This window comes from Canis lupus, chromosome 25 (assembly GCF_003254725.2).
Source record: "Canis lupus dingo isolate Sandy chromosome 25, ASM325472v2, whole genome shotgun sequence".
NCBI classification, from domain to species: Eukaryota; Metazoa; Chordata; class Mammalia; order Carnivora; family Canidae; genus Canis; species Canis lupus.
The window spans coordinates 10940101-10967402 of record NC_064267.1 but is presented as its reverse complement, the minus strand read 5'-3'; the positions used below and the strand labels follow the sequence as shown (position 1 = coordinate 10967402).

General features: G+C 41.3%; 1 long non-coding RNA gene across 5 annotated transcripts; it reads left to right on the top strand.

The window, feature by feature from the left end:
- Positions 1–26408, top strand: LOC112669478 (uncharacterized). 5 transcript variants are annotated; one of them, XR_003142291.3, is made up of 6 exons: positions 1–139; positions 1154–1259; positions 18839–19169; positions 19254–19334; positions 20869–21009; positions 26244–26408. It is a non-coding gene; the product is annotated as an uncharacterized LOC112669478 (long non-coding RNA). The 5 variants fall into 5 exon arrangements; XR_003142292.3 differs by lacking the exon at positions 19254–19334; XR_007406052.1 differs by lacking the exon at positions 26244–26408 and having other exon boundaries at positions 20869–23029.
- Positions 26409–27302: the final 894 nt, after the last annotated feature.

Below are 27302 nucleotides of genomic sequence, written 5' to 3'. Positions count from 1 at the left end.
CAGCCTGGGGTTCAAAGCTTCTGCTCAAAGAGCTGGAGGGGGCTGATCTGTGTGTGTCAGATGTGGTGCTCCTGGGCACAAGGAACCCAGTGAGGAGGCCAAGCACTGGCTGAGAGAAGTTCCAGAGTGGACACAGCAGGTACATCCTGCCGGGGCTGGGTAGAGGTTTGCAGCAGGTTGAGCAGCAGCCTGAAAGCCTGGCAATAAAGTCCCAACAGGGGACATAGAGCCAGATGCAGCACCCAGATGAGATGAGCTCTGGGACAGAGGGGGAGGGCAGCTTCTCTGTCAAGGCGGTTCAAATAAATTACATGTCCTAGAGGGGTGTCTGGGTTGACTCAGTCGTTTGAGCACCCAACTTTTGATTTTGGCTCAGGTCATGATCTCAGGGTCCTCGGATGGAGCCCCATGCTGGGCTCCATGTTCAGTGCTGAGTCTGCTTGAGATTTTCTCTCTCCCTCTCCCTCTGGCCCTCCCTTTGCATATGCTCTCTCTCTCTCTAAAATAAATAAATAAAATCTTAAAAAAAAATTCCAAGTCCAAGAGACTGACCCACATAATTCCAGCTGCAGTGTCCAAGCATGTCTCCTGAAGATATGTAAGGCAGTGTTCCTCAAAGGATAGGTCCCAGATGCAAATATCAGAGGCACCATCAGGTGACATCCTTGGTAAAAATGTAGACTTAGATTTGGAGATGGGCTGGGGCTTGGAGTTGTGTTTTTTTATTTTTTTAAGATTTAATTTGTTTATTCATGAGAGACACAGAGAGATAGAGAGGCAGAGACACAGGCAGAGGGAGAAGCAGGCTCCATGCAGGAAGCCCGATGCAGGACTTGATCCCAGGATCCTGGGATCAGGCCCTGAGCCAAAGGCAAACGCTTTAACTGCTGAGCCACTCAGGAGTCCTGAGGCTTGTGCATTTAAATAAGGACTCCAAATGCTTCCGACTTCATAAAGACTCCCTCCCTTTGAGGATGCGTATCTTAGATGTCAGGATAGGTAGGTAGGGGCAAAAATATTTAGACTGAGAGCTTAGTTGTGTTCCTCAAATTATCCTATTCTGGCTATTTACCACATTAAACCTTGAGAGGAAAGCATATTTTGGGGTGGTAGGGAGTTGCATTATGCATCTCATTCCCCTTCCTCCTCTCAGGCTCGACTCGATCCCTGAATTTCCAATGAACACCCCTAGCATGGAGTCATATGGCTATCACCTGCTCCCCATCTCCCCTACCAGGAAATGGAAATCTCATCATCAGGTACCTATTCTTTTTCTATGCTGCATAATAAATTACCACAAACTTAGCAACTTAAAGTAACACATATTTATTTCTTTTTAAAAATTATTTATTTATTTGGGAGAATGAGTGTGTGTGAGCAAAGGGAAGGGCAGCGGGAGGGGATAGAGAGAATCTCTAGCAGACTCCCTACTGATTGTGGAACCTCATGGGGGGTTCGATCTCACGACCCTGAGATCATGACCTGAGCTGAAATCAAGAGTTGGACGCTTAGCCAACTGAGCCACCCAGGTGCCCCCTAAGTAACACTCATTTATCATCTTACCTTCTTCATAGGTCAGGAGTCCAGGCATGGCTTAGCAGAGTCTTCTGTTCCCCAAGGCTGTAATCAAGGAATCAGCCCGGCATTGTCCTCATCTGGAGCTCAAAATTCTATTCCAGGCTTTCTGGTGGTAGAATTTACTTCCTTGTGGTAATAGAGCTGAGGCGCCCGGCTCCTTACTTGCTTTTGGTTGAAGGCCACCTGCTGCTCCTAGAGCCGCTCGTCGTCCCCTGCCTCATTGTTTTCTCCATAGGCAGTCCACACCATGGCTGTCTGTGTCTTAGAGGCCAGGAGACTCTCTCTGTGTGGTTCAGATTGAGTCTTACTAACATAACCTAATCAAGGCAGTGATGTCCCATCACTTTGGCCATATTGGCCAGTGTATTAGTTTACTAGGGTAGCCATAATGAAGTATCATAGACTGGGTGGTTTATACAACAAAAATTAATTTCCTCCCCATTCTGGATTTTGAAGTCCAAGATCAAGGTGTCAGCAGGGTTGATTTCTTCTGCAGCCTTTTCCTTGGCTTGTAGCTCACCAGTTTCTTAAGGCATTTCACCACCTCCTTTCTCTTTTCTGTGTCTGTGTCCACATTTTTCCATCTTTAAGGATATCATAAGTCATATCAGATCAGGGCCTAGCCACACGGTTTCACATGATATTGGATCAGGGCCCATCCACATGATTTTACTTAATTACATTTTTAAAGGCTCCATCTCCAAGTACAGTCACATTCCAAGGCCTTAAGAGTTAGGATTTCAACATAAGATTTTGGGGTGGGGGAAAGACAAAATTCAGGCCATAACAAAGTGGGATGTGGGATTCACTAAAAAAAGAAAAAAATATGATAAATGCTAAAGCAAGGGAAATACAAGATGTTGTGGGGGAAGTTCCTGGAACTGTGATTAGGTGTTGGCTCAGACAGTCAGGGAAGCTTCCCTGAAGGAGCTTAGACCTAGGCTTGGACAGGAAGCATCCAGAGGACACAGAGGGGAGGGGCAGAGTGTCCAGGCAGAAGGAATCACATGGTGTCTGTTAAGAGATGATTTTGGTTTCAAGGAAGAGGTGCTGATTAAGGCTGACTTGAAGCAGCAGGAGTTTATTTCTTGTCACATCACACAAGGAGTTGGAGTAGGCAGCTGCTGGCATTGGTTCTGCAACTTGAGGATCTCTGGGAGTCTCTGCCGTTCTCTTGGCATTTCCTCACAGTCACAAGATCACTGTTGCCACCCTAGCATCATTTCTGTGTTGAAGGCACAACAAATGAGAAAGTGTTGTTAGCAATGTCTATCCTTTCAGTCAGGAAAGCAAAAGCTTTCCTAGAAGCTCCCTGCAGACTACGGCTCATCTTCCATGAGTCAGACAAGGTCACAAACAACCACCTCTGGCTGCAAAGAAGGCTGGGTGAAGGTGTTTTCTACTCTGGCTTCTGTAGTGGAAGACGAAGATAGATGGAGGCTGCAAGGGGATGTGTCAGCCAAACAGGGTGGCCATAAGCATACAAAGCTCAGAAGTTGGGGAATGTGGCTTGTTCAGAGAATTCGGGTAGCCAGTAGAGTTGGAGGGTGCACCGCAGTGAGGAAATGGCAAGACCTGGAGCTGGAGCAGGATGGGAGTCATTAAGGACAGATTAATAAGTTTGGATTTTACCTTGGAGACATTGGAAGATGTCCCCAGTTATCTATTGCTATGTAATAAAGCACTCTAAATTTAGTTGCTTAAAACAATGACCATTTTGTTATGTGCACAGAGTCTGTGAGTCAGGAGTTCTGACAGGCACAATGGTTGCAAGTTCCTTCTACCCTAACTTTGGGGCATCACTTCTGCCGCATTCTATGGGTTACAAGCAAGTCACTCAGACCAGCCCAGTTCCAAGTGGAGGGGAGCTAGCCTCTGCCTCTTGATGAGGAAGAGGCAAGGTGACATTACTAATGACCATGCGGTATGGAACATATTGTTGTAGCCATCTTTGAAAGATACAGTCTGCCCTGGGGGATCACTGAAAGCTTTTAAGCAAGGGGAGTAATAGGATCAGACTATTGGTTTAGAAAGATCATTGTGGCTGTAGTGAGAGAATTGGTTGGAACAGGCTAAGACTAGAACCAGAGAGATTGGTAGGAGTTTGTCTGTAGTGAAGATGGTAGTGTGGAATCTAGACAGACTAGAAAGATATTTTATAGGTGCAATTACCAAGAGTTAGGACTGATTGTTTGACAGTGAGGGGACATCAAGGTTCAGGCTTAAATAATTGGTAACTGGTTCCATTAACTGACAGGCACACAGGAGCAGGATAGATTTGGGGGAAGACAATGGGCTCATTTTTGGATGTTTGCATTTGGGGTTTCTGAAAAGCATTCAAGATCAAAGCAGAATTTTCTAATTGGTGACATGGGCTTATTTTCAGGAAAAAGAGATACTGATTTAAAAATCATCAATGTGAAGTTGGTAATAGAGATTTTTTTTTGGGGGGGATGAGATTTACGAGAAAGAATACATGGAATGAGAAAAAATGGGGCTCAACAGAATTCTGGGGAGAATCAGAATTTTAGGTTCAGAGAAAGGAGCTTATAAACAAGGCTGAGGAATGGCCAAAGAGGTAGGAGGGTGTTAGGGATTTTGAGCTGAGGAGATTATAATGGACTTTCTATATGAGTGCAAAATGCCATTGCAAGTGTCCTTACAAGAAAGAGGCAGAAGGAGATTACATGCATGTAGAGAAGATGATGTGAAGATGGGGACAGAGAAGAGAGTGATGTGGCCACAAACCAAGAAGTGCCTGGAGCCACCAGAAGCTGGAAGAAGCCAGAAATAGATTCTTCCTTAGAGCCCAGAGGGAGCATGGCCCTGCTGATATCTTTATTTCAGATTTCTGGCTTCCAGACTGTGAGAGAATAAATTTCTGTTGTTTAAAGTCAGCTAGTTTGTGGTAATTTGTTACATCAGTCTCAGGAGACTCACAGGGAAAAGTCAGGAAAGCATGATATCATGGAAGCCAAGGGAGAAAGGCTTTCAAGAGGATGAGGGTCAACACTTAACAAATTGTTATTAAGTGCATTCTATATAGTAAGTCCTTTCCAAGATACTGGAGATACTTTCCTATAGAGCTCACATTCGAATTTCCTAAACACAACACGCACTATTCACTACTGCAAAGATGTTAATTTAAAAAGCTTAAAAATAGTTGTAGTGGACATTTGTTTTTTGTTTTTGCCATCCAGTATCCTTTCACCTTTATTTTTATTATAGCACCTTCATTTCTTTTTAGAGAACTTCCTCCACCATTATGTGCATTCTGGGTAGTCTCCTGGGACTTGGATCTTAAGCAGAGGTACAAGAATGGGAAATTCGGCCAAAGTTTGTTCACTTCAAAAGTGGAGCTGTGACCAGGCTGTTGAATTGTTGCTACTCTCAAATCCCTAGGGCTTTCCTGGTGTCTGCATTTCTTTTGGTCCTGGTCATCCAGGTTCCTGATGATTCCTGCTCTATTTCTTTTTTAATGATTCCTTGCCTGCCTAAGTCAGTTAGGTTTCTCTTACTTGAACATAAAGACTTGTAATTGATATAGACATCTGTTGGCTTTAAGCCAGATTATGATTTATTGAAGAGTATAGTATAAAGGAGGAGAAGGAGTACAGACAAGTGACAAAGAAAAAGATGGTATAATGGCTGGAGGAGGATGTGGCTTAGGAAAGTTTCCTTTCTCTTTATTTTCAGATACTGAGGAGATTTATGTGTTGGTGGAGGTAGAAGTTGAAGATACAGCACAGAGAGGGGGTGACTGATGGAGATGTGTCTGTGAGGAAAGAAGAGATGGGATTTCAAACAATAGAAGATCTTCTCTAACCGAGGGAAGGAGGTGGATATGATTGAAACTAAGTCTGTGGGAGAGGTGCAGAAAATTTATGAGAATCCTTTCTAGTATCTCTTATCTTCTCTGAAAAGTGAGAGGCCAGGTCATCATCCAGGAGTGAAGAGGACACTGGTGGAGTTAGTGGTTTAAGGAAAGTGGAGGGGACTTAAATTAACCAGTGTGGAAGATAAGAAGGAGAATCGACTAAAGCAACTTGGCAGAAAAGGCTAGAAAGGCTGTGAGCCCTGTTTGGGTCAGACACCATGAATTTATCTAATACAATCTGTAAAGTTGTGTGGTTTTCTTCCTCAGCACTTAAGAGCATCAAGAAAGCCAATAGTTGGACTAATCCTGGGTTTGGGTTTTATCAGGTGGGTGTGATGGAAAGACGATGAGGTGAGCTTATTGAGAATGCCAAGAGAAGTTTGACAGGGTGAAACGTTGAATCTAAGCTAGGAAGGGTGTGTTGACAGGAGAGATAGAGAGGGGTGAGGGAGAAGTGTGAAGGGGCTAGAAGTCTGGACAAGGGGAAAAAACTGATGCAGAGGAAGTAACTGGGTGATCCAATTGGGAGAATGAGGGTGTGGTCATAACATGGATGCTGGAGCTAGGATTCCAGGGGATGGGTAGGTCCGGGTGACAGGAAGGTCCAGGTCATGGCTGAGGGAAGGAGTGGAAGGGCCACTGAGGAGAAAGTTGATACAGAGACGGGGTCAAGGCAATAGAAGACTTAGGTTTTTGTACCCATGGTGCCCAGTGGGCCTCTCCACTGATGGCTGTTCAACCACAGCAGACCCTCACTGGTGATCCTGAGCCTTGTGGATTTAGACTCCAGCCTCCACAGACATCCACTCATCCTGATGTGGGTCCAGCCATATCCAGGACATGTGGAAGCAGGGTTCAGGCTTCTAAAACTCCTGGAATTCACCACATGTGCTTTACAGGTTATTGAGCACTCCAAAGAGCTTTTGTGTGTGAAGATTATAGTGATCAGTATTCACTATACCAGAAATTAAAACTGAGAAATGTTCAAAATCTTTAGTAATTTATTAAAAATATTAATAAGCCCATTATACATTGAACCAAATAACATTTTTTGCGTAAAATTAATATTTTCCAAACCAAAATAGCTTAAAAGAAGAATGCTTTTTTTTTCACATTTTTGTAAATCACTTTAAAATCTAGATTCTCATATCTGCCTCTGTATTTGATCTGTTGTGATATCACACATGAGGTAGCCTCTGGACAACTCCATGAATGTTGTTGAGAGCATGAAAGTGAAAAAGTCAAAGAATGTCATATAATTATGAAAATTGTTTTGACCTCCTATGAAAGTGTCTTGGGGACTTCCAGGGGACAGCATTTTGAGACCCTCTCTTTAGAGGATCCGGCTCTTCCTGGGGCTGGAGGGGTCATGCCCCCTCTTCCTCAAAATTAGGGTTCCCCCAAAGACCTGTTGTTGACTCTGGGTCAAGAGTAAGTCAAGTTTCCAAGACTCAAAGGCATCATTGCTTACTGAGAACAGGTTGAAGTAAACACTTTTTGTTCTTTTTTAGGAGACACCTGCAGAAATCATGGCAGTGAGTTTCTTAGAGTAATCCACTAAAGAGGGATGGCAGGTGTTATTGGTGAGGGTGGATGGAGGAATCGTTTGGAGGCAACCAACAGAGAGGGTGTGGAGTGGTAAATGAGCAGCAGCCCCTTACGAGGGCCCAGGACACATCCATGTCCCCACTAAACCTAGGCAGTTTGAATCCTGTTAAGCTGTACTCTGGTTTTCTCCTTGCCTAATCTTCTCCAAAAATTTCTCCTTCGTACTCATGATGTGGGCTGATACATGGATTTACTAGCCTCTCCCCTTTATCTCTTGCTCCAGACTAACCTCTCTTGCTATCTAGTTGAAATCTTGCTAGCTGTGTGGTCTTGAGCATCACTCTAAACCCCACTTTCCCAACTTGTAAAATGGGAGATTGTGGTGGTATCCATCCCAGAAGATTGTGCAGTCACGTAAGAAAATGCACACAAATTACCCAGAGCAGTCCAAGTCTGGTACATGACAGACATTCACTTCCCATTGGCCATTATCAATGGGCATCTCTGATAAGGCCTCTGTGAGGTGTAAGAGACCATTGACCCTCCTTCTTTGATATAGGGCTTTAACTCTATATCCTCTCTATGGTTCTTTAAAGGCCTCCAACTGCACTACTAATTCCCATTTTGTGTGTATCAGGGGGTGGAAGTTTGTAAGCAGGTCCTTACTGTGCCTGTGCCTTCTGTATTTATCTAATTATCTTTGCAAACACCGGCCACAATAATCCTGTCAGCATATCTCTTTCCTTTCTTACTGTTTCTCCTCATTTGTCTTAAGCTAAAACTGGCTCTAGGCCCACAGTAAATTCACTGTGGCTTACAAAGGAAGTTCAGAAATGCAAAGCCATTTCTATATGGATCATTTCTGCTGAGCCACTTTCACCCTCACTTGCCAGGCTGGGGTGGGGGTGCTTGTGGCCACAACAGCTGCAGCCCACCTCAGGGCTCAGTTCCTCCATGGCACAGTGAGCTGAACCATTCACTTGGTCCTAAGGTCTGTTTCACCTTTGCCCAACTGCTCAATTCTGAGGCTAATTTGGCAGAAAACAGGACTTGGATTAAGACCAGGTCTTAAATACTCTTTTAAAGACTCTTAAATACTCTTTCCCCCCCTTTATTTTATGAGTTCATGTTTGTAAAGAAATAGACTATCTAAAAAATCCTGTTTCTTTAGTTTCTTATCCCATACTTGGATTTGACAACCAGATTATTTAGGGAATTGTATACCAATCCATGCATCCAATCTATTTCTTGAGAGCTTCCCATGTTATGGACTCAATTCTTGGTTCTGGAGATCCAGCAGTGAGCAAGGCGGACACAGTCCCTTCTCTGATAGAAGAGGATCAGGGGCAGAAAACGCATGAGGAAATAAAGCAGAAAGTAGTCCAGAGGCCCGGTGTACCAGGTAGAAATTTTGGGTCATTGCAATAGAAACTGACTTTGTTTTAACCAAAGGCAAAAGAAATATTCTACTGGGAACACATGGGAGTACGCATAGCATAGAAGGAAAGCCTGAAGAACCAAGGTTTGGGAGCTCCCAAACCAGAGTCACTTGGAGGATCTAGGAAACTAGAAGTGTCTTTTCAGGATCCCTACTCAACTTTGTCAGCTCCTGCTGGTGTCTCCTTCTGGGTCAAAATACCAGAGACAAGGTGGATGGCTGGTCCAGCTTGAATCATATGCCCACATCTTGGCCAGGCAAGGACGGGCCATCTGGATTGACAGTCCCCTCAAGGTTCTGTCCAATGAAGAGAGCGGTAATTCCCCAAAGGAAAGCACTGAGGTGCTGTTGCAGAAGTAGGAGAGATGGATACTGAGCAGACAAGAAGAATAGATGCTTCTGGTTGTAAAGCAGTTTACCTAGGCAAGGCCTGGGATGTTAGCTTATGCAGGTGTTCCAAAAATGGATGTACTTTTGTTTTACATTAATTAGATCCACCTAGGTTTCAAGGGTTTGCAAACCCCACAATCTCTATAGTGGTGAAAATGGGACTGAGGATATTGGATTTTGAGAAGGATACTGACAGTCAAAAATTTATTAGGGGCAATCAGGATGGCAAAGGATCTGGAAAGCCAGATCTATGAAAAATCTATGCTGTAATAGCCTGGAGCTCCTAAAAAAGATGTTAGTTGTCTTACCCTGTGATGTGCTCTAAATGAGTTAAATAGCAAGTTTCATTCTCTCTTTAATGATAATTTATTATAAAATCTTAGTCTATTTGGAATGCAAACTGGTGCAGCCACTATGGAAAACAGTACAGAGGGTCCTCAAAAGGTTAGAAATATAAGTAGTCTATGACCTAGCAATTGCACTACTATCTATTTATCCAAAGGATACAAAAATATTGATCCAAAGGGACATATGCACTCTGAAGTTTATGGTGATACTATCAACAATAGCCAAACTATGGAAAGAGCCCAACTGTCCATCGACTGATGAATGGATAAAGAAGTTGTGGAATACATACATAATAAGCATTTAGGGAGGGCACTTGTTGGGATGAGCACTGAGGGTTGTGTGTAAGTGATGAATTGCTAAATCCTATACCTGAAACTAATATTACACTATACATTGACTAACTAGAATTTAAATAAAACTTGAAACACAAAAAAGCAACAAAACCAAAAATCTTAGTCTATCAAAGGAAAACTTTAAAATAAGTGTAATCTCTATTCTTGCACTTTTGCTTATCCCTCTATTAAATGAATTTGAGTCAGATCACCTTTGGGGTCTTCTTAACTTTTAAAATTCTACATTCTACAAATGTCATCATCTTTATTGATCCATTATAAGACAGCTCCATTGTAAATAATAATATTATTAATATAATTCCTTTACTTTCCAATATTTTTCTTACAATACTTTTGCTTATTCCAGGAGTGTTAAATTAACTTTCATCATCTTCCTTTAAGTAGAGAAGAGTAGATGAAATTTCTTCCATTTTAAGGATTAGGAAACAAGAAACAGCAGTTCATAGATAAGGGTATGGTACATTTCATTTTGTCTACTTATGCTGAAGTGTCTTGTCCCTTTTATAATAATCAAACATCAAACACTATTAGACAACCATGTTGTGAGGATTATTGTCAAACAGGAAATTTTATGTTTATCTAAAGTATGTCTATGGTGTAAGGTCTATTTGGTTACTTAGTTGTGCCAAAGTTTTAAAAATATTTAAGATAAAGTGTGAGCATAGGAACTCAATAATGAAATCTAAGATGTGTTCAAGAGTGAGAAGCAATTACTATTTGCAATTTAATTAGGAAAACACAATTAAAGGAATAAAGAGTGTCTATTCTCCTGCTAAATATTAAAGTTTGCCTCAAAGGAAACCCCCATGTGAAATGTAGTTGTGGCTAATTAGCTGGAGTACCTGGGTCTGGGACAAGTGCACTGCTCAGGGCTAGACAATGAACTCCTCAGAGACCAGAGACCAGTGATCATTTAAAAAGCAAACACTTAGAATCACAAAACTGAGACTGTGCCTGTCTATTTCACAACATGTAATGCCCTCCCCTGTATTTTCTCTTGACATCCGATTTGTAATTGCTTAGAAACATCACACACTTGGGCTTATTAATAAAGGATTGTTGATATGTTGACCCTGAACTGAATCCAAGGCAAAGATGACCACTCTCCGCAAATAAGCTAAGTAAGCTCCCAAGGTGCTGTGGGCCATAAGTTGAGTCCTTGGGGGCAGAAGGTCTAGCCTCCTGACCCTGGGATAGGATGACAAGCTCAGGTTGAGGATCACATGTTCAGAACAGCTTGATGTTGGGAAAGAGCCCAAGGATAAAAGTCAAGTGTCTTGGGTTCTAGTCTTCTAGATTTGGCTCTGCCACTTTGAACTGTGTGACTGTAAGATTCTTTACTTCTCTGGGCCATGTTTATTTCATCTGTAAATAGAATGAAGCAGTCACTCTCCAAGGGTGTTGTAGAGATGTCACAGATTTGGCATTGGGAGAATATAAAGGTACAACGTAAAGTTGGCATTCTTCATTCAGAGCAAATCTGCATCCAGGGAAAGGGATTTTCTTTCCCATTCCATCTGCCGATCTGACAAGTACGTTCTATAGGATCTGCCTGGGTTGCTGTTTGGTCTTTACTTGGTCTTTTTGGTGGGCATTGCTACCATCAGAGAGTGGGTTGTCAAATCATTTATTCTCATTTTAGTATTGAGTGTTTACATGTGCTAGGCAATGTGCTGGGAGCTGGAGATACAGTCATGGACCAAAACCCCCACAAAAATCCTGCCTCTGTGGACATTCTAGTCAGACAATATATAATACATCAGGTGTTGGTAATAGTGGTCTGAAGAAAAATAAATATGGTTAAAAGATTGGACCCACGTGGGGAGGGGTGGTTGCTCTTCTAGTTGGGGAAGGCTTCCTTGATAAAGTGACATCTGATCTGAGTTCTAAATGAAGAGTAGAGGGTATCCCCAGTCTGGGGCAAAAGCAGTCCAGAGGGGTGGAAGTGAAAGACAAAGGTCCTGAGGGGAGAGTAAGCTTGGGTGTTTAAGAAACATTAGGAGTCCAATGTGGCTGGAATGAGGAGGCAAAGAGATTGGGCAGTGGAGGTGGTTTCTGTTCTGATGGTGGAAGGATCATGGGGGAGTTGTTGCCCCTTTACTGGAGAGCACACAGGTAATGGCACAGTCTGGATTTAGGGGTCCCTATGTTAGCACTGGCTGGACTCAGAGAGTAGGACTCCAGAATAGCCCTGGACAGGTATGTGACTAGCACAGTCCCACAGGGCCGCACACTCCAAAGGGGTCCCCACTTGGCTTTAAGGCTCCGTTGTAGTCATTTTGAAATGCTACTTTTATCTTTGCATTTGTGGTCTTCGAGTAAAGTTCTGTAGGCCAGTGGTACCTGTACCAGGGGCTTGGAGCCTCTGTTCATGCAGAGTTCTGCCCCTTGCTGCCTCTTGCCACCCTAGGTTGGGTGCTGGGTAATCCAGCTATCCTCCCCGAGGCTGGAGCTTGGTTGTGGGAGGGCCAGCAGGGGCCAGGCTGCACCCTCTGCCTGTCACAGGTTGGGGCAAGGATGGTCTACACCCACCCCACAGTATTACTTGGCCTGAGGGAGCTGATCCTAAATAACAAAACATAAGGTGACAGAGAGACTGCAGAAGAATGAAAAAGCTTTCTTCTTGGTCTTTGAACAAAGAATCCCTATTTCTATTTTGCAACGGCCCCTGTTAGGCTTCTTGGTCAGGACTAGTGTCATCCCTCTGGGCTAGGACCTTGTTCTAAAACTCAGTAAACATCTTGGTGCAGTCCTGTGGGTTCTATTGCCCTCTGCTGGGCAAACTGGGCATTAGCTCTCCCTCAATTTGTGTGAAGAAAATGCTTCCAAATAAATTCAAAACCCTTTTGAGAAAATAGTTTATTTTTATTTTTATTTTTTTTAGAGAAAATAGTTTAAATAATCATTGATGTTCTCCCTCTGGGCTTTTGAAGGCTGTTGCAGGTTTGAACAGCCAATTCCCAAGTGAATTGCCTTGTAGGTAGGTAAGTCTTGTTTTAAAATGAGCTGTTGTGGCAGCCTGGGTGGCTCAGCAGTTTAGTGCCGTCTTCGGCCCAGGGCAGGATCCTGGAGACCCAGGATTGAGTCCCACCTCGGGCTCCCCGCATGGAGCCTGCTTCTCCCTCTGTGTCTCTGCCTCTCTCCTCTCTCTCTCTCTCTGTGTGTGTGTCATGAATAAATAGATAAAATCTTTAAAAAAAAAATAAAACAAGCTATCATAAAACCTTAGTATCCAGGTGTAAGATGTGAAATGCAGCAGAGACCACATTTTGAACAGTGGGTGATTCTGTTTTATTGGGGCATCATGTAATATTAATATGTATGAAATATTCCTTACAATAAAAAATTATTGTAATGGACCTATATGTTAATAGTAACTTTGTTCAGAATTTAAAGAACCCTAATTACTCCCATTTCCAAGTTCTGCATTCTGCATATCTGGAAATTTCTCATTTCATTGGACATAGGGAGACTATTTCCTTAGTGTTTGTAATACATCAATAATTTAATATTTAGCCATTAAGTTAGTGCTTCTAAGATAGACTCTCTTTTTGGCAAAGATGGTACCAAAACCATAAGAAAGAACACAGTTAAAATTGGTGGACCTCTGTTGTCTTTAGCTATTTCACTGTGTGTGTGTGTGTGTGTGTGTGTGTGTGTGTGTGTGTGAGAGAGAGAGAGAGAGAGAGAAAGAGAGATGTATGTGGAGCATAAGTGAAAGGTGATCATCCTCTGTGTCCTATTGTGTAAGGCCAGGTGTCATTAACACAATTAAAGGCCCCGTCTACATGGTACCATGTGTGGATTATGGCACAAACGTCATCTGACTCATCTCATTCAAATTTCACAGCAACTTTGCAAGAGAGGTATTATACTTCCCACAGAAAACCGAGCCTCACTAAGTTAAATAACTTACCCACGATCGTTAACCTAGTAACTGACAATTTGGACTCAGTGCCAGAGCTGTCTGACTCCAAAGCCCCATATCCTTCACTGTGCAATGTGACTGCCTCAGAAATGACTCTAATCCTGACTATATTTGCAGAGAATTACTAGTAGGGACATAGCAGATTGTGCAGTGGGAGGACAGGTTACAAGTTACAAATGGCAAAATTCCAGCCCCAAGGAATGAAGTGACCTGGCCCAAGGCTGGATATTAAGGAGGAGAGCTGGACTTAGACCCCAGATCCCCTTAGCTCTAGTTCAGCACACTTTCTGATATGTTGCATTGCCAGAATAGCTTAGTTTAGAAACTGGAGATAATGTATTTTATTTTCACTTTCCTATCTCTTAGGTGGCGGCATTTGGGTCCTCTAGTAACTACCTAGAGATATAGGTAGATATAGTGAGATATATAAAAGAATGACCTATACAAGATTTTGAATGAATGAAATATTGGTCAGGTCTAACTGAGAAAAGAAAGAGAAAAGAAGTTGACAAGATAGGCAACCCATTGTCATGTTAGTGTCACTCAATGCAACCTTCCAGTCAGTTGATCAATCAATCAACATTTACTGAGCATCTATGAGCCAAATACCAAAGGAGGTGCTAGAAAAACTAGAAGTAACTGCCAATGGGGGATTCACATTCAAATGGGATGAACAAACATGTAAAGAAAGTACATAGCAGTGCAAGTCCTCCAGGCATGCTGCCATGGGATTAGAGAGAGAAGAGCACCAAATCCCACGTGGGAGAATCAGAATCATTAAGGGACAGGCATCCACTCACACCAGGGTACCTTCAATATAGCAATGCTATTCACACAACATTTTTCTGGTTTTTTGAACAATGAAATGAGCATCCTTCAATTCCAACTTGGGCAAACAAGAGGATCTAAAATAATCCAGGAACTGGAAGGAGCAAGAACTTTTTGGAAGACATTAAATTATTTTGGTTAATAAGATACAGAAATGTGGATTATTAGGAAAATTGTGGTGAATTTAAATTGTCTAGCGGGATTGAACAGCAAACGAAAGCTCAATTTCAGCTTGGTTAAACACAGAGTAATTGGAGTCGTTAAATTGGTATGCTAATTTAATTAAAAATTTAAAGCAAAAACAAACATGTTAGCTAAAAGTGTGACTATTATGTAATCTTAATAAGTTTTCGGTTTAAACATTTTTTCCAATTAGAAATAGGATTAATTTTAGGGCTCTCAGATACATTACACTGAACTCAGGAAAAAAAGCAAGAAGATCTAGGAATGATTAATATATCTCACTCATTCCAGATTGATTACAGAATTACCTATCTTTTAAGTCTTAGGAAAACAGAAAATGAAATTGATTATTAAATCTCAGAATTGGGAAAGATTGTTTAGATTCAAAAGTAGTATACGTTAACAGAGGAAAAAAATGTACACATTTAATAAAAAATGAGAGTTTCCTTATGTAAAGTAAACACTATCAAAATACCAGACAAACATGGGGGGGAAATAGTCACAGCAATACACTAATAATTATATAAAATTAATTATAATTGTATATAAAGATTATATAAGTTAGTAATTACAAGAAATTGATCAGAAATTCTCTAACACCCTGATAAATAGATGTGTCAGTCAGCAGATACTACAATAACACTGCAAAACAAATCTCCTTAAAACTCAGTGGCTAACGATAGCATTTATTCTCTCGTAAGTCTGCTAGCCAACTCTGGTTTGATGGGTTTAGGTTGGACTGGGCTAGGTGACCCAGTTTCAGGGTGCAAGTTCATGGGGCTTGGCTCCAGGATGCAAATTGGGTACAGGTCTATTCCAAGTGTCTGTCATCACTCTATGACCAATATGATTTCTCAGGCTGGTTCTGATGGTGATGACAAAAGTGCAAAATATAAGCCAATCTGAGCAAGCACAGTTAAAAGCCTTTTGAAATCGAGTCCCTTCTTAAAAAAATGTCTTTATTAACACCAAACCCCTTTTTAGTTTTATGTTTCTCTGTCTTTACTTTTTATTTTTTGAAAGTTTATTTAATTATTTTAGTAATCTCTACACCCAGCATAGGGCTCATGATCCTGAGATCAAGAATTGCATACTCTTTCAACTGAGCCGTAAAGCCTTTTGCTTTATGTCATTGTCCGCTAAGACTCTGTTGGGCAAAGCAAGTCAATGTGGCCAAGTGTAATACCATTGGGGAGGGAATGGTATTCTATCCACAGTGAGAGGGAAAGTAAAATTAATCTAAGTGATTACAATGGGCAAAGGAAATAAACTGGTGAATCAAAAAATAGGAAACCCACAATTAAGATCTGGAAAGATGATCAACTTCTTCAGGAACATAAAAAATGGAAATTAAAATTGCAATGGAATAGCACTCATTACTTATTAACAAGAAAAATATTAAAGAAATCCAATTGCTCAATAGTAAAAATTCTTCCCAACAAGAATAACATGAGATCCAGATCGTTTTGCAGATGAGTTCAACTAAATTTCCCAGAAACCAGATCATTCTATCTGATGTAAATTCTTCCAGAGGATGGGAAGAGTGGAAATATTCTTAATGCATGTTATGGCATCAAAACAAGAAAAGAACACTAGAAGGGAAGTTACAGTTCATTGTCATTTTTAAACATGGATGTAAGAATCCTAAACAAAGTGTTCTAAACAGAATCTAACAGTGTATAAGAAAGATAGCACACCATAATAAATACCTCCAAGTAGCATGGCTTAAATAAGAAAGGTTTTAAAGTGTGGCTCATCTAGGCTGGTGGGACAGCTCTGCTTCTGTAGGTCACCTAGAGATCTAGGGTCCTCCCAGTTTGTTGCCAGGTGTCATTCCAGAGAGCCCTGTGGATCAATGTTGGGCCACTCCCACATCAATGTTATAGTCAATACAATGTGAGGAAAAGTTGAGTCCAGGGTAAGCAGCGTTTCCTTAAGTAGGAGCTACCTGGAAGCTGCACCATTACTCCTGGGGTGAATAGAATCATTGGACAGCTCTATGCCCAGGAAGAGGAGGATGCAATATTTGGGAGGCAATTGGCAACCTGTCACATGAGGAATAACTCTAACAAAAGGTGTTTGAGATCCATATTCAGAATATCATAAGATATTTTTGGAGGATATTAACACCCAAGAAAATGAAATGATGTTCATTGATGTTTTTAGGAGTACTCAATATCATGAAGTTGCTTATTCCCTCCAAATTCTCAAGAGACTCATATGCATTAAAAATTCAAATAGCATTAAGAGGATTGCAGCCATTTTCATTTTATTGCTGTTTTAGCTGTTCCTAATATAATTGCCTGGGGGAATTTATCTTGGGTCTAGCGACAGAAATTATTATTTTTGTGCCATTTATGTCATTTAAACAGTTCCATTTGAGGACAAACAGACTTTCAGGGAAAACACAAGAAGAGAAGGTACAACACTGGGGCAAAACCCAGGCAATCCAGGGGTGCCAGGGTCTTTTAGGGTATTAACTGCGGGAGTGTGTGGTTTAGTCAAATTATAGAAGATAGAAGTCTTTAAACTCTTGGATGTTACAGCCAAGTGCCAGTCATAGCAAGTTTCAAGAACAGCAGTCCACTAGGTAATCTGTCCTGAAGGGAGGTGGTGTTGATAGTGCTTAAAAACTGTGCATAGTGTTCAATGAACCATGCTGAGAGAGAGAAAGATGGATAATAAGGGCCAATTCCAGGAGATTCTGTCAGAAGACAGAGAAGTCTGCTTCTAGTCTCTAGCTCTGCTTTCCCTGCTCCGGATGAAAGCCTTTCCATTCTTCCCAGAGCCAGGTTGGAATTGCAAAGCACGTGGCAGAGGGATGAGGAGCAACTGGGAGGTCCAATCTTGTGTGAGGAGTAGGAGTAGTGTGAGGACCTCCTGGCCTGGGAAGGAGGCAGGGAGGATCCCACTGATCCTTGATGCAGTGGGTGCTTTTGTTATGAAACCATCCCTTTGCTTCTATTATTATTTTGATCATTGGTTACATTTAAAAAATTGTAGTGAAATATACATAATGTAAAATTTACCATCTTAACCATTTTTAAGTGTACAGTTTTATGGCATTAAGTACATTCATATTGTTATGCAACCATCACTACCATCCACCCCCAGAATTCTTTTCATCTTGCAAAACTGAAACTCTGTCCCCATTAAATAACAACGTCTCATTTCCCCTTCCTCCAGCCCCTGGCCACCACCATTCTAATGAATTTGATTCCTCTAGGTCCCTCCTATAAGTGGAACCATACAGTATTTGTCTTTTGTGACTGGCTGATTTCACTTATAATGCTTTCCAGACTTTTCCATGTTATAGCTTGTGTCAGAATTTCCTCCCTTTTAAAGTCCTGAATAATATTCTATTATATATATGTAGTACATTTGGTTTATCTATTCATCTATCAATTCATACTTACTGTTTTTTCTATCTTTTTGCTATTTGAATATTGTTGCTATGAACAGGGATGTACAAATATCTCTGAGTCCTTGCTTTCAATTCTTTGGGTCTACACCTGGAAATAGAATTGCTAAATCATATGGTAATTCTGGTTTTTGTTTGTTTGTTTGTTTTTAGGAACTGCTATACTGTTTTCTATAGCAACTACCCCATTTTACATTCCCACCAACAGTGCACAGGCTTCCAATTTTTCCACATCCTTGCCTCTGGTTACATTTTATGTGACAAAGTATACCACTGCAACATATCTGCTTCATTTTAAAGACCATCATAGCTGGTTTATTATTTTTTCTTTCCTTCTCTCAAGCATTTATCCTATGTCACGTTTTTCGTATCAAAAACCCAGGACTCAGCAGAGTTATGGTTTTGGGGGATGGGTGCAGAGATCAGCCAGCCAGGCCACCAAGAATAAGCCTTAATATTTATTCTCATCATGAATTATATTGTTATGGCATTTTGCAAAGTATAAAATGCTTTTTATATTCATAATCTCTTTGATTCCTGTCCTACAAGGGGGATTATGCATTTGTTATTATTCCCCTTTATAGATAGAAAAACAGGGCTCCCAGAAGCTAAGTAAATAAGTGGGAAATATCAGAAAGGGAGACAGAACATGGAAGACTGGAAGACTCCTAATTCTGGGAAACGAACTAGGGGTGGTGGAAGGGGAGGTGGGTGGGGGGTGGGGGTGACTGGGTGGCCAGCACTGAGGTGGGCACTTGACAGGATGAGCACTGGGTGTTATTCTGTATGTTGGCAAATTGAACACCAATAAAAAATAAATTTATTATTAAAAAAAACCTGCTTAGGTTGTATAGCCAATGTCGAACTGGAAACAATACCTTCTGATTTTTGAGACTTTCAGTGCTTTTCCTATTACACTATGAGAATCCTCTGGTTTCCTCCACAGACACATGTACAGGGACCAATGTCATTGTTCTCCTTCCAGATATGTGGGAGGACTGGCCCAAACACTTAAAACTGCTGTGAAATATAGAATTAACATCTGTTTGTGGACCTCCGTCGATCCTCTTGGTCTCACCATTTGCTTCAGCTGCTGTTGCAGCCACCAATTTCACAAGGCTTAGACCAGCTTTACTTCAATTTAACCAGAAACCAACTCATCTTTATTCTTCCCTGAGCATCTCTTGTTTTCCTCCCTGAAGGAACTTCTTGCATTATGGCCTGAGGTACCTGTAAGGACATTGCATCTCTCACACATGCACACTCTGGAAGAGCAGGTGAGTTAAAACTCATAGGATCAACTTTGGCCAAAAAGGAAATGGAAGCCAGCAAATAAAGAGAATCTCTGTTTCTTTTTCCAGGAGGACATATCTGAGATGCATTCCATAAAAGGTTGTTCTGGCAAGATCTAGTACCACTGACCCTTAGCAGTGGCCAACCCAGTAATGCATTCATTATTAGTTTTCTTTCCTTTCTTGTTCTATAATTCTTTTCCATATAATTGCTTCTGAGGATCACTTGCCCAATAAACTCTCAGGACACAGGCTCCCCACCGCCCCCCGCCCCCCGCCACTGGCTCTGGTTTCAGGGGATTCCATGCAATTCTGGAAGTGAGCAGATCCTCAGGATGGGATTGGGCTGGGTCACTTTTTTTCATCAGACAGCGATAAGGACACCATTGCTAGTCTAAATTGAGAATGACAATCTTGACATGCAGTCAGTAGTCTGACTTGCAGTAGAAACAAGCATGGGAAATGTGGTATATTTAGTGCTTACCAGTTTGGAGCAAAAATAATTATGAATATTGTGGCAGAAAAACAGGAGAGATTGAGGGGCACCTGGTGGCTCAGTGGTTGAGCTTCTGCCTTTGACTCAGGTAGTGATCCCAGGGCCCTGGGATCGAGTCCCGCATCAGGCTTCTCGTGGGGAGCCTGCTTCTTCCTCTGCCTATGTCTCTGCCTCTCTCTTTCTGTCTCTCATGAATAAATAAGTAAAATCTTAAAAAAAAAATCCCACAAAAAACAAAGGAGATTTAAAGCACAGCTTCACCTGATTTCTTATGTCAGACCCTAGTGAGAAACAGGTGGGGTCTGGGATTTGAGATAGAGATATTTGCATGGGCAAGAGGGAATCTTTTGAACCTCCAGACTTTCTGGAACTATCTGGACTGCTAGGAGGAGCCCCCTCCTTCTTGCTAGAGGGCAGAAGTTTCTGCTTGCTTGATTGCCAGTAAAAATTTCACCTAAGGCAAATGGCTCACAGAATTCTGCTATACTCCTTAAGATCCACTGACACCATCTCTGCAGTGCCCCCAAGCTGGTTTCCAAAGTCAACCCTCAGTTTAACCTGAGCAGAAAAATAGCACACAAACACATGTTGTTTTTCACAGTGGTATATGTGCTAAATGATTGGTTTATGTGTGATCAATAGCCAGAGTGTATTGGTCCAGGAACCATGTGGTAGAACCAGATCCTCTTACCAACACTCCTAGTGACCCACTCGTAATTTGTGCTTCCTGTGAAACCTTGATCTTTGCAGGATTAGAGGCCCTTATTCACTGTAATAGTTCTATTGACCTTGAAGCTACAACTATTATATGGTCACTTTGAGATGCCCTTGGCAATAGGCCAGCAGGGGAAGGAGTTACTGTTCTGGCAGGAGGTCCTAATAATCATGGTTATCACCAGGAGCTGGCACTGTTGCTGTGAGTGCAAAAGGGATTATGTCTGGGATGTGGGAGAATCACTGGGCATCTTTTGGTGCATCCATGCCCAGCAATAGCAACAAGTGGGCAAGTCTAGCAGTCATGGCTTCACACAGGCAAAAGCAACAAAGGGGCAGGCCCCTTAGGGAGGAGGAAGGTCGGGGTTACCTCATTGTGTAACCAACCTAGCCCAGTCAAAGTCCCAGCAAAGGTAAAGAAAATCTGGAATGGTAATTAGAGGAAGAAGATGCTAATTATCAGTGACCTTCTAGGAAATGCGTGCAACCAAAGAGACCGTACTTTGTTCCACTAATCGACTTGTCTGAAGTCTTCCTAGAGATTGCTGCTGGCCACCACTGTGAAGGGAAAGGGAATGCTGTGATCGACTGGACTTCATGGAAAGCATAAGAGATGTGAGTGGTGCCATGAGACATAGCTCAGATGCATTTTATAAGAACCCAGAAAGATTGAGCATAAGTCCTCTGGAGTCGTGACTAACTCTATAATGAGTCTAAAATTCAATATTGGTATATATTGTGAAATCACCACAATAAGTCTAGTTAACATCCATCACCACACACAGAGTTACAAAACTCATTTTTCTTGTGATAAGAACTTTTCAGATCTAGTCTCTTAGCAGCTTTCAGATATGCAATACAGCATGATTGACTGTAGTCACCATGCTGTACATGATATGCCCAGGACTTATTTATTTTATGACTGGAAGTTTGTACCTCTTGATTCCCTTTCCCCAATTCCCCTACCCTTGGCAACCACAATCTGTTCTATGAGCAATTTTGTTGTTGTTGATGTTGTTCAACAATGGGCTTTAATGTTGGTTTTCTTCCTTCCTTGGTCTCTTTGTTGCTGTCCCTTGGGATCACCTCCCGAATAAACTACCTGTGCATAAGACTCTCATGTCTTGCATTTAGGAGAACCTGGGCCATTATAACATAACTTAGTGCATAGTTAATCTCAAAAAAAAAAATAAGAGAAATAGACCAGGGACTAAAGGAAAAAGACCACCAGAGCCAGAATGGTAAGCAAGTACTCAATGATAAGCAAATGAGTAGGCTGCCCACAAACTAGGGTTTACACTCTTTTGGAAGTGGTAGGTTAGGTTTGTGGTAAGTAGGTAGGTTAGGTTAGTGGTAGGCAGTAGGTAGGTTTGTTTAGACAGGAAGAGATATTGTAACTAAGACCTCTGCATAAGGCCTCTAAGGTCTACCTCGTTGTTAAAAGGCCCACCCATCCATAAAAGAAATCCAGAAGGAAACCAAATACAATTTCTAAATGAAAAATTATCAAATGTAGGAGGAAATCACTAACAGTCAGAGTAAGCAGAAAAAGCAAATAATATTATTAGATCCCTGAGGAGCTTCAGGTATTAGAATATAGTCAAATATATAAAACATTGAAGTATCCTTGACAGGTTTACCAAAAATAGGCAGATAATTGAAAATATGAGATAAGATTATAAAATAAACATACATTTGAAAAGGATCTGACTAGAATTTGAAGAAATGAAAATAGAAACATTAAGAAATGAAAAAGAATCAAAAAGAACATTAAGAAAAGTTTAAAGAATGAAACTGATGAACAGATGCTACTGATGAGAGTGGGTCAGCTGGAGTAGAGGTGTGAAGAAATGTAAAGGATCAGGACAGAGAGGAGAGAGCAAAGAGGAAAAGAAATGGTTAGTCAGAAAAACAGACTAAGAGACACCAGAAAAAGAAAGCATAACATGCATTCAATTGGAATTCCATAAGGATAGAATAGGGAAAATCAATATTAGAATATAGTATTGCAGAATATTCCAAAATTAGTAAAGGACAAGAATTCTTACATGCAGGAGATACAATAAATCACAAGCAAGAGGAATAAAACAAAAGCCACACCTAGACATAAAGAAGCAAACTGCAAAACAACAAAGATGATGGGAAGATGTTAATGGGATGAGCACTGGGTGTTATTCTATATGTTGGCAAATTGAACACCAATAAAAAATAAATTTATATATATATATAAAAAAGTAGATGGAGAGGAGATAGGTCATGTTCAAAGGAGTAACAACTGGAGTGGTAGCTGGCTTCACCGTAGCAGCAATGGAAGCCTAGAGAGAAAGTAACTGATAACCTAGAATCATAGGTGTGAATAACAACTGTGCAAGGATGGGAATGAAATAAAGAGTCTTTAGGAGGGGTGCCTGGGTGGCTCAATCTGTTAAGCATCTGCTTTCAGCTCAGGTCATGATCCCAGGGTCCTGGGATAGAGCCCCGCATAGGGCTCCCTGCTCAGCGGGAGCCTGCTTCTCCCTCTCCCTTTGTTGCTCCCCCTGCTTGTACTTGTTCTCTCTCTGTCAAATAAATAAATAAATAAATAAATAAATAAATAAATAAATAAATAAAATCTAAAAAAAAAAAAAAAAAAAAAGATGTCTTTAGGAAACCAGACTGCGAAGTGTTTATTGCCAATAAGCATTCACAAAGGAATTTGTGGTGATGTACTCCAGAAAGACGGAAATTGATCCCAGAAGGAAGATCTCAGATTCAAGAAGGACTGGTAAGCAAACATTGACTATAAAATAATAATAACACTGTCTAATTTGCATTGTAAAAACTCCACTGAAATATTGCAGGGTATCATATGGGTAGGGAATAGAGTTGAAGTACTCAAAAGTCCTTTATTATTCAGGAGAAGCATGGAGACATAAAAAATTAGAATTTCTAGTTACCTGTACATAATAAGGTTTAAGGATAACTACTGGAAGAGAAAAAAATAGAGTGTACTACTTCTGTAGCAGGAATAATAATAAACAAGGAAAAATTTCCCTCCATCAATCTAAGGGAGACAGAAAAAAGAAGATGCCAAAAAAAAAAAAAGAAAAAAGAAAAAAGGCCAAGACAGATAGAAAGCACAAATTTTTGGCAGAAATATGTTCGACTCTATAAATAATGATAAAATTACATAATAATTGAGGATGCCTGGGTGGCTCAGCGGTTGAGTGTCTGCCTTTGGCTCAGGGCATGATCCTGGGGGCCTGGGATTGAGTCCCACATTGGGGTCCCCATGGGGAGTCTGCCTCTCCCTCTGCCTATGTTTCTGCCTCTCTCTCTGTGTCTCTCTGAATGAATAAGTAAAATCTTTAAAAAAATAATTACATAATAATTAAGTAAGTACTTAAATGAGGTGTATTTACAAATGAAAAGATAAATGTCAGAATGACTAGAAATAATCAGAAATTGCAAATTTATAGGGAACATATCCAAGACAACACAGAAAGGTTAACAGACAGAAAAAAGATACATGATTGTTATTAACCCAGAGGAAGTTTCTATAGCAATATTTATATCAGAAGAAAATATATTTTAAGGTAAAAAGTATTAGTGAGAAAGATAGCCACTATTTACTTAAAATATATGATTTAGTAGGGCTATCTAATGTTTTGAAACTTGTTTGCACCTAATAACATAGCTTCAGAATATATAAAGCAGTAACTGATGGGATTGTAAAGGGAAATGGACAAATTCAGTATCATAGCAGGGAATTTTAATGCTCCCCTTCAATAATTGAGAGCTCTTTGGAGACACAATATTGGAAAAGATGCAAAACATTTGGACTCAAAATTTAAAAGCTTGACCTAGTGAACACACATAGAACCCTGAACCTACAGAAGATCGGCATTCTTCTGAAGAACATTGTGTATTTATGGAAAGGTTACAAACCAGATCTACATCAGTTTCAGAGTTGGTATCAAACAGACCGTGTTTTCTGGCCACAATGTAAGTAAATTAGAAATGAACAACAAAAAGGTATCTAGGAAAGCTTCATCTATCTGGAAAGTAAAAAGACATACCTCAATAACTCATGGGTCAAGAAAGTGATCCAAACGGAAATTAAGAACTTATGCGATTTAATGGTCTCAAAAGTACTGCATATGAGAATGTGTGGGGAATTTATTCGAAGAAAGAAAGACTGAAAATATCAATGAGCTAAGCGTTGAACTTGAGAAGTTAGGGAAAGGGCAAGAGAATAAACCCAAGGAACACAGAGGAGAGGAAATAATAATCAGAGCAGAAATTAATATAATTTTAAAATAAAATACAATAGAATCAACAAAGTGAAAGACAAAAGGGAGACAGATCTTAGGCAGGCTGAACTATAGAAAAAAAGGCACATCTACCCAATATTGGAAACAAAACAGATAAGACTACAGAAGTAGCAAGTGTTTAAAATTAATAAGAAAATACGTTAACTGACCTATGCTAGTTGTGGAGGACACAGAGATGGGTGGCCCTGGCTCCCCTTCAATGAAGGGTCTGGTGCCCCAGCTGCTGGGGATGCTGTGAGCGGCTGCCTCCAGCTGGCTCCTTCAGTGCCAGCAGAGAGCCCTCTGACCCAAGAGCACACCTTCTTCTGTGAGTGATATGGGTGCAGACATGGAGATCTGGCCACTTAGCCTACTCTGGGACAACAGTGACCATGTCATATACACATTGGTTGCTCTTAAATAATTAACACCAGGTTACTTGGGTGGGAGGTAGGAAACCCTGGTTTGCAGTGTTTGCCGATTTCTGTGGTGTGAACATCACCCTCGATGATTGCAAACTTCCAAAGGCATACATGTGGAGTTGGAGAGAGATCTCCGGTAGCCCACTATCATATATATATATATCATATAGCATTGCCACCCTGCAGATATGCTAGCTGCAAATACATACATACATACATACATGCATACAGGTGGCAAAGTAATGAGCATTTATTAACTTTATTTTTAATATCATGTATATAGAATTGTAAGTTTATACAAATTTTTTAGACTTTTTTTTTTAAAGATTTTATTTATTTGCTTTAGAGATAGAGAGAGAGTGAGTAAGCAGGGTGGGAGGGAGCAGAGGGAGAAGGATAAGCAGACTTCCCCCTGAGTACAGAGGCTGGTGTGGGACTCAATCTCATAACCCTGAGATCATGACCTGAGCTGAAATCAAGAGGTGGACACTTAACTGATTCAGCCACTCAGGTGCCCCTGTAAGTTTATATAATTTAATCTTTTTTCTTTTTGAGAGAGACAGGGAGAAGGAGAGAGAGAGAGAGAGAGAGTGTGAGTGGGGTAGGGAGGGGGAGGGGGAGATTTTTAAGCAGGCTCCACGCTCAGGCTCCATGCCCCAGTGTGGGGCCTGATCTCAGGACCCTGAAATCATGACCCTATAATTAAATCTTTCATAATAGCCGTGTTTAAAAACTGGTTCACAGAATTCCTAGAAATGGAACAATTCATGCTTGCAAGCTGGTACGAGCAGGCTCCAGTGCATCTCTGTAGGTGCTCCAGAGCTCTGCCAGGGTTTGGCTGAGGTATTGGGCTTGAGTTACAATCTGATTATTCTCTCAGTCCAATCCTGGTTCCTTTCCTTTTTCACAGGCACTGACCCCTTGTAATGCCCTGCTATATGGTGAACTGGTTACTGTGCTCTGAATGTTTACAGCCCCCCACATTCAAGTGTTGAAAGCTACCACCCCAATATCGTATTTGGAGGTGGGCCCTTGGGAGATGATTAGGTCACGAGGGTGGAGCTCTGGAGCACATACAGAGGTGTGCTGGAGCCTGCTTGTGCCACCTCACAAGTGCAAATTGTTCCATTTTTAGGAATTGTGTGAGACCTTAGGAAAGAGACTCCAGAGCGCTCCCTTACCTTTCCCATCCTGCGAGGTGACAGCAAAAGGACAGCTATCTAGGAAACAGGTCCTTACCAGACATCAAATCTGTACCCTGATCTTGAGCTTTCTAGCCTCCAGAATTGTGCGAAATAAATGTGTGTTGTATATAAGCTGCTCGGCATACGGTATTTTTGTTATAGCAGCCTGAATAGACGAAGACACTAGTCTCCTGCCAAGCATCCCTGTGACTTCATCCTTCAAACATCACTCTACCCTTTCGTCCTCTGTCTTTTTCCACTGGCATTTCAGCAATTTGGACTTGTACAAGGCAGATGCCTTTGGCCTATCTACATGCTCCCCAGTCTGGTCAGGTAATGGGAAAACACTCCTGAAACCCACTACAGCAGACACTTATGATGCCCTGCACTGCATCTCCCTGCCCCATAGCTCTGATGGACTGGGACTCAGTGTCCCACCTCAAAGATGTTGCAGTGAGTCACTCTGTGTTTCTGCCTCAAAGCCTCTTCTAAGGTCCTGGGTGCCTGGTAGTGTGTGCGAGTTAAAGCCCCTAAAACAGTTCAGTTCACAGAGAACAGGAGCCAGATGGTAAATGCTCAGCCCCATGCCCTTGCAGTAGACAATTCTGGGAGACCTTTGTGAGCTTTTCAGGGATCTCACTGGTGTTGAGGGCTATTGCGTAGAGCAGTAACCTTGATGACACACCTCTACATCGACTCTTCATACTTCCCTATCTCAGTATTTCAATATCAACACTGCTGCTTCCCGACTCACCTACTGGAATAATCTCCCTGCATCCAAGTCCTTCTATCAGGTTCTTCTTTGGGGGAGGGATGGAGGAAACCTATACAAAGATACATGCTGATAATTTTTTTCCTCAAAAGAACTCTCTACTCTTCTGTTCACAATTTTTAAAAAAGATTTATTATTTATTTATTTGATAGAGGGAGAGAGAAGAGCAGGCAGAGGGAGAGGGAGAAGCAGGCTCCCCACTTAGCAGGGAGCCCCTTGCAGGACCCCATCCCAAAAC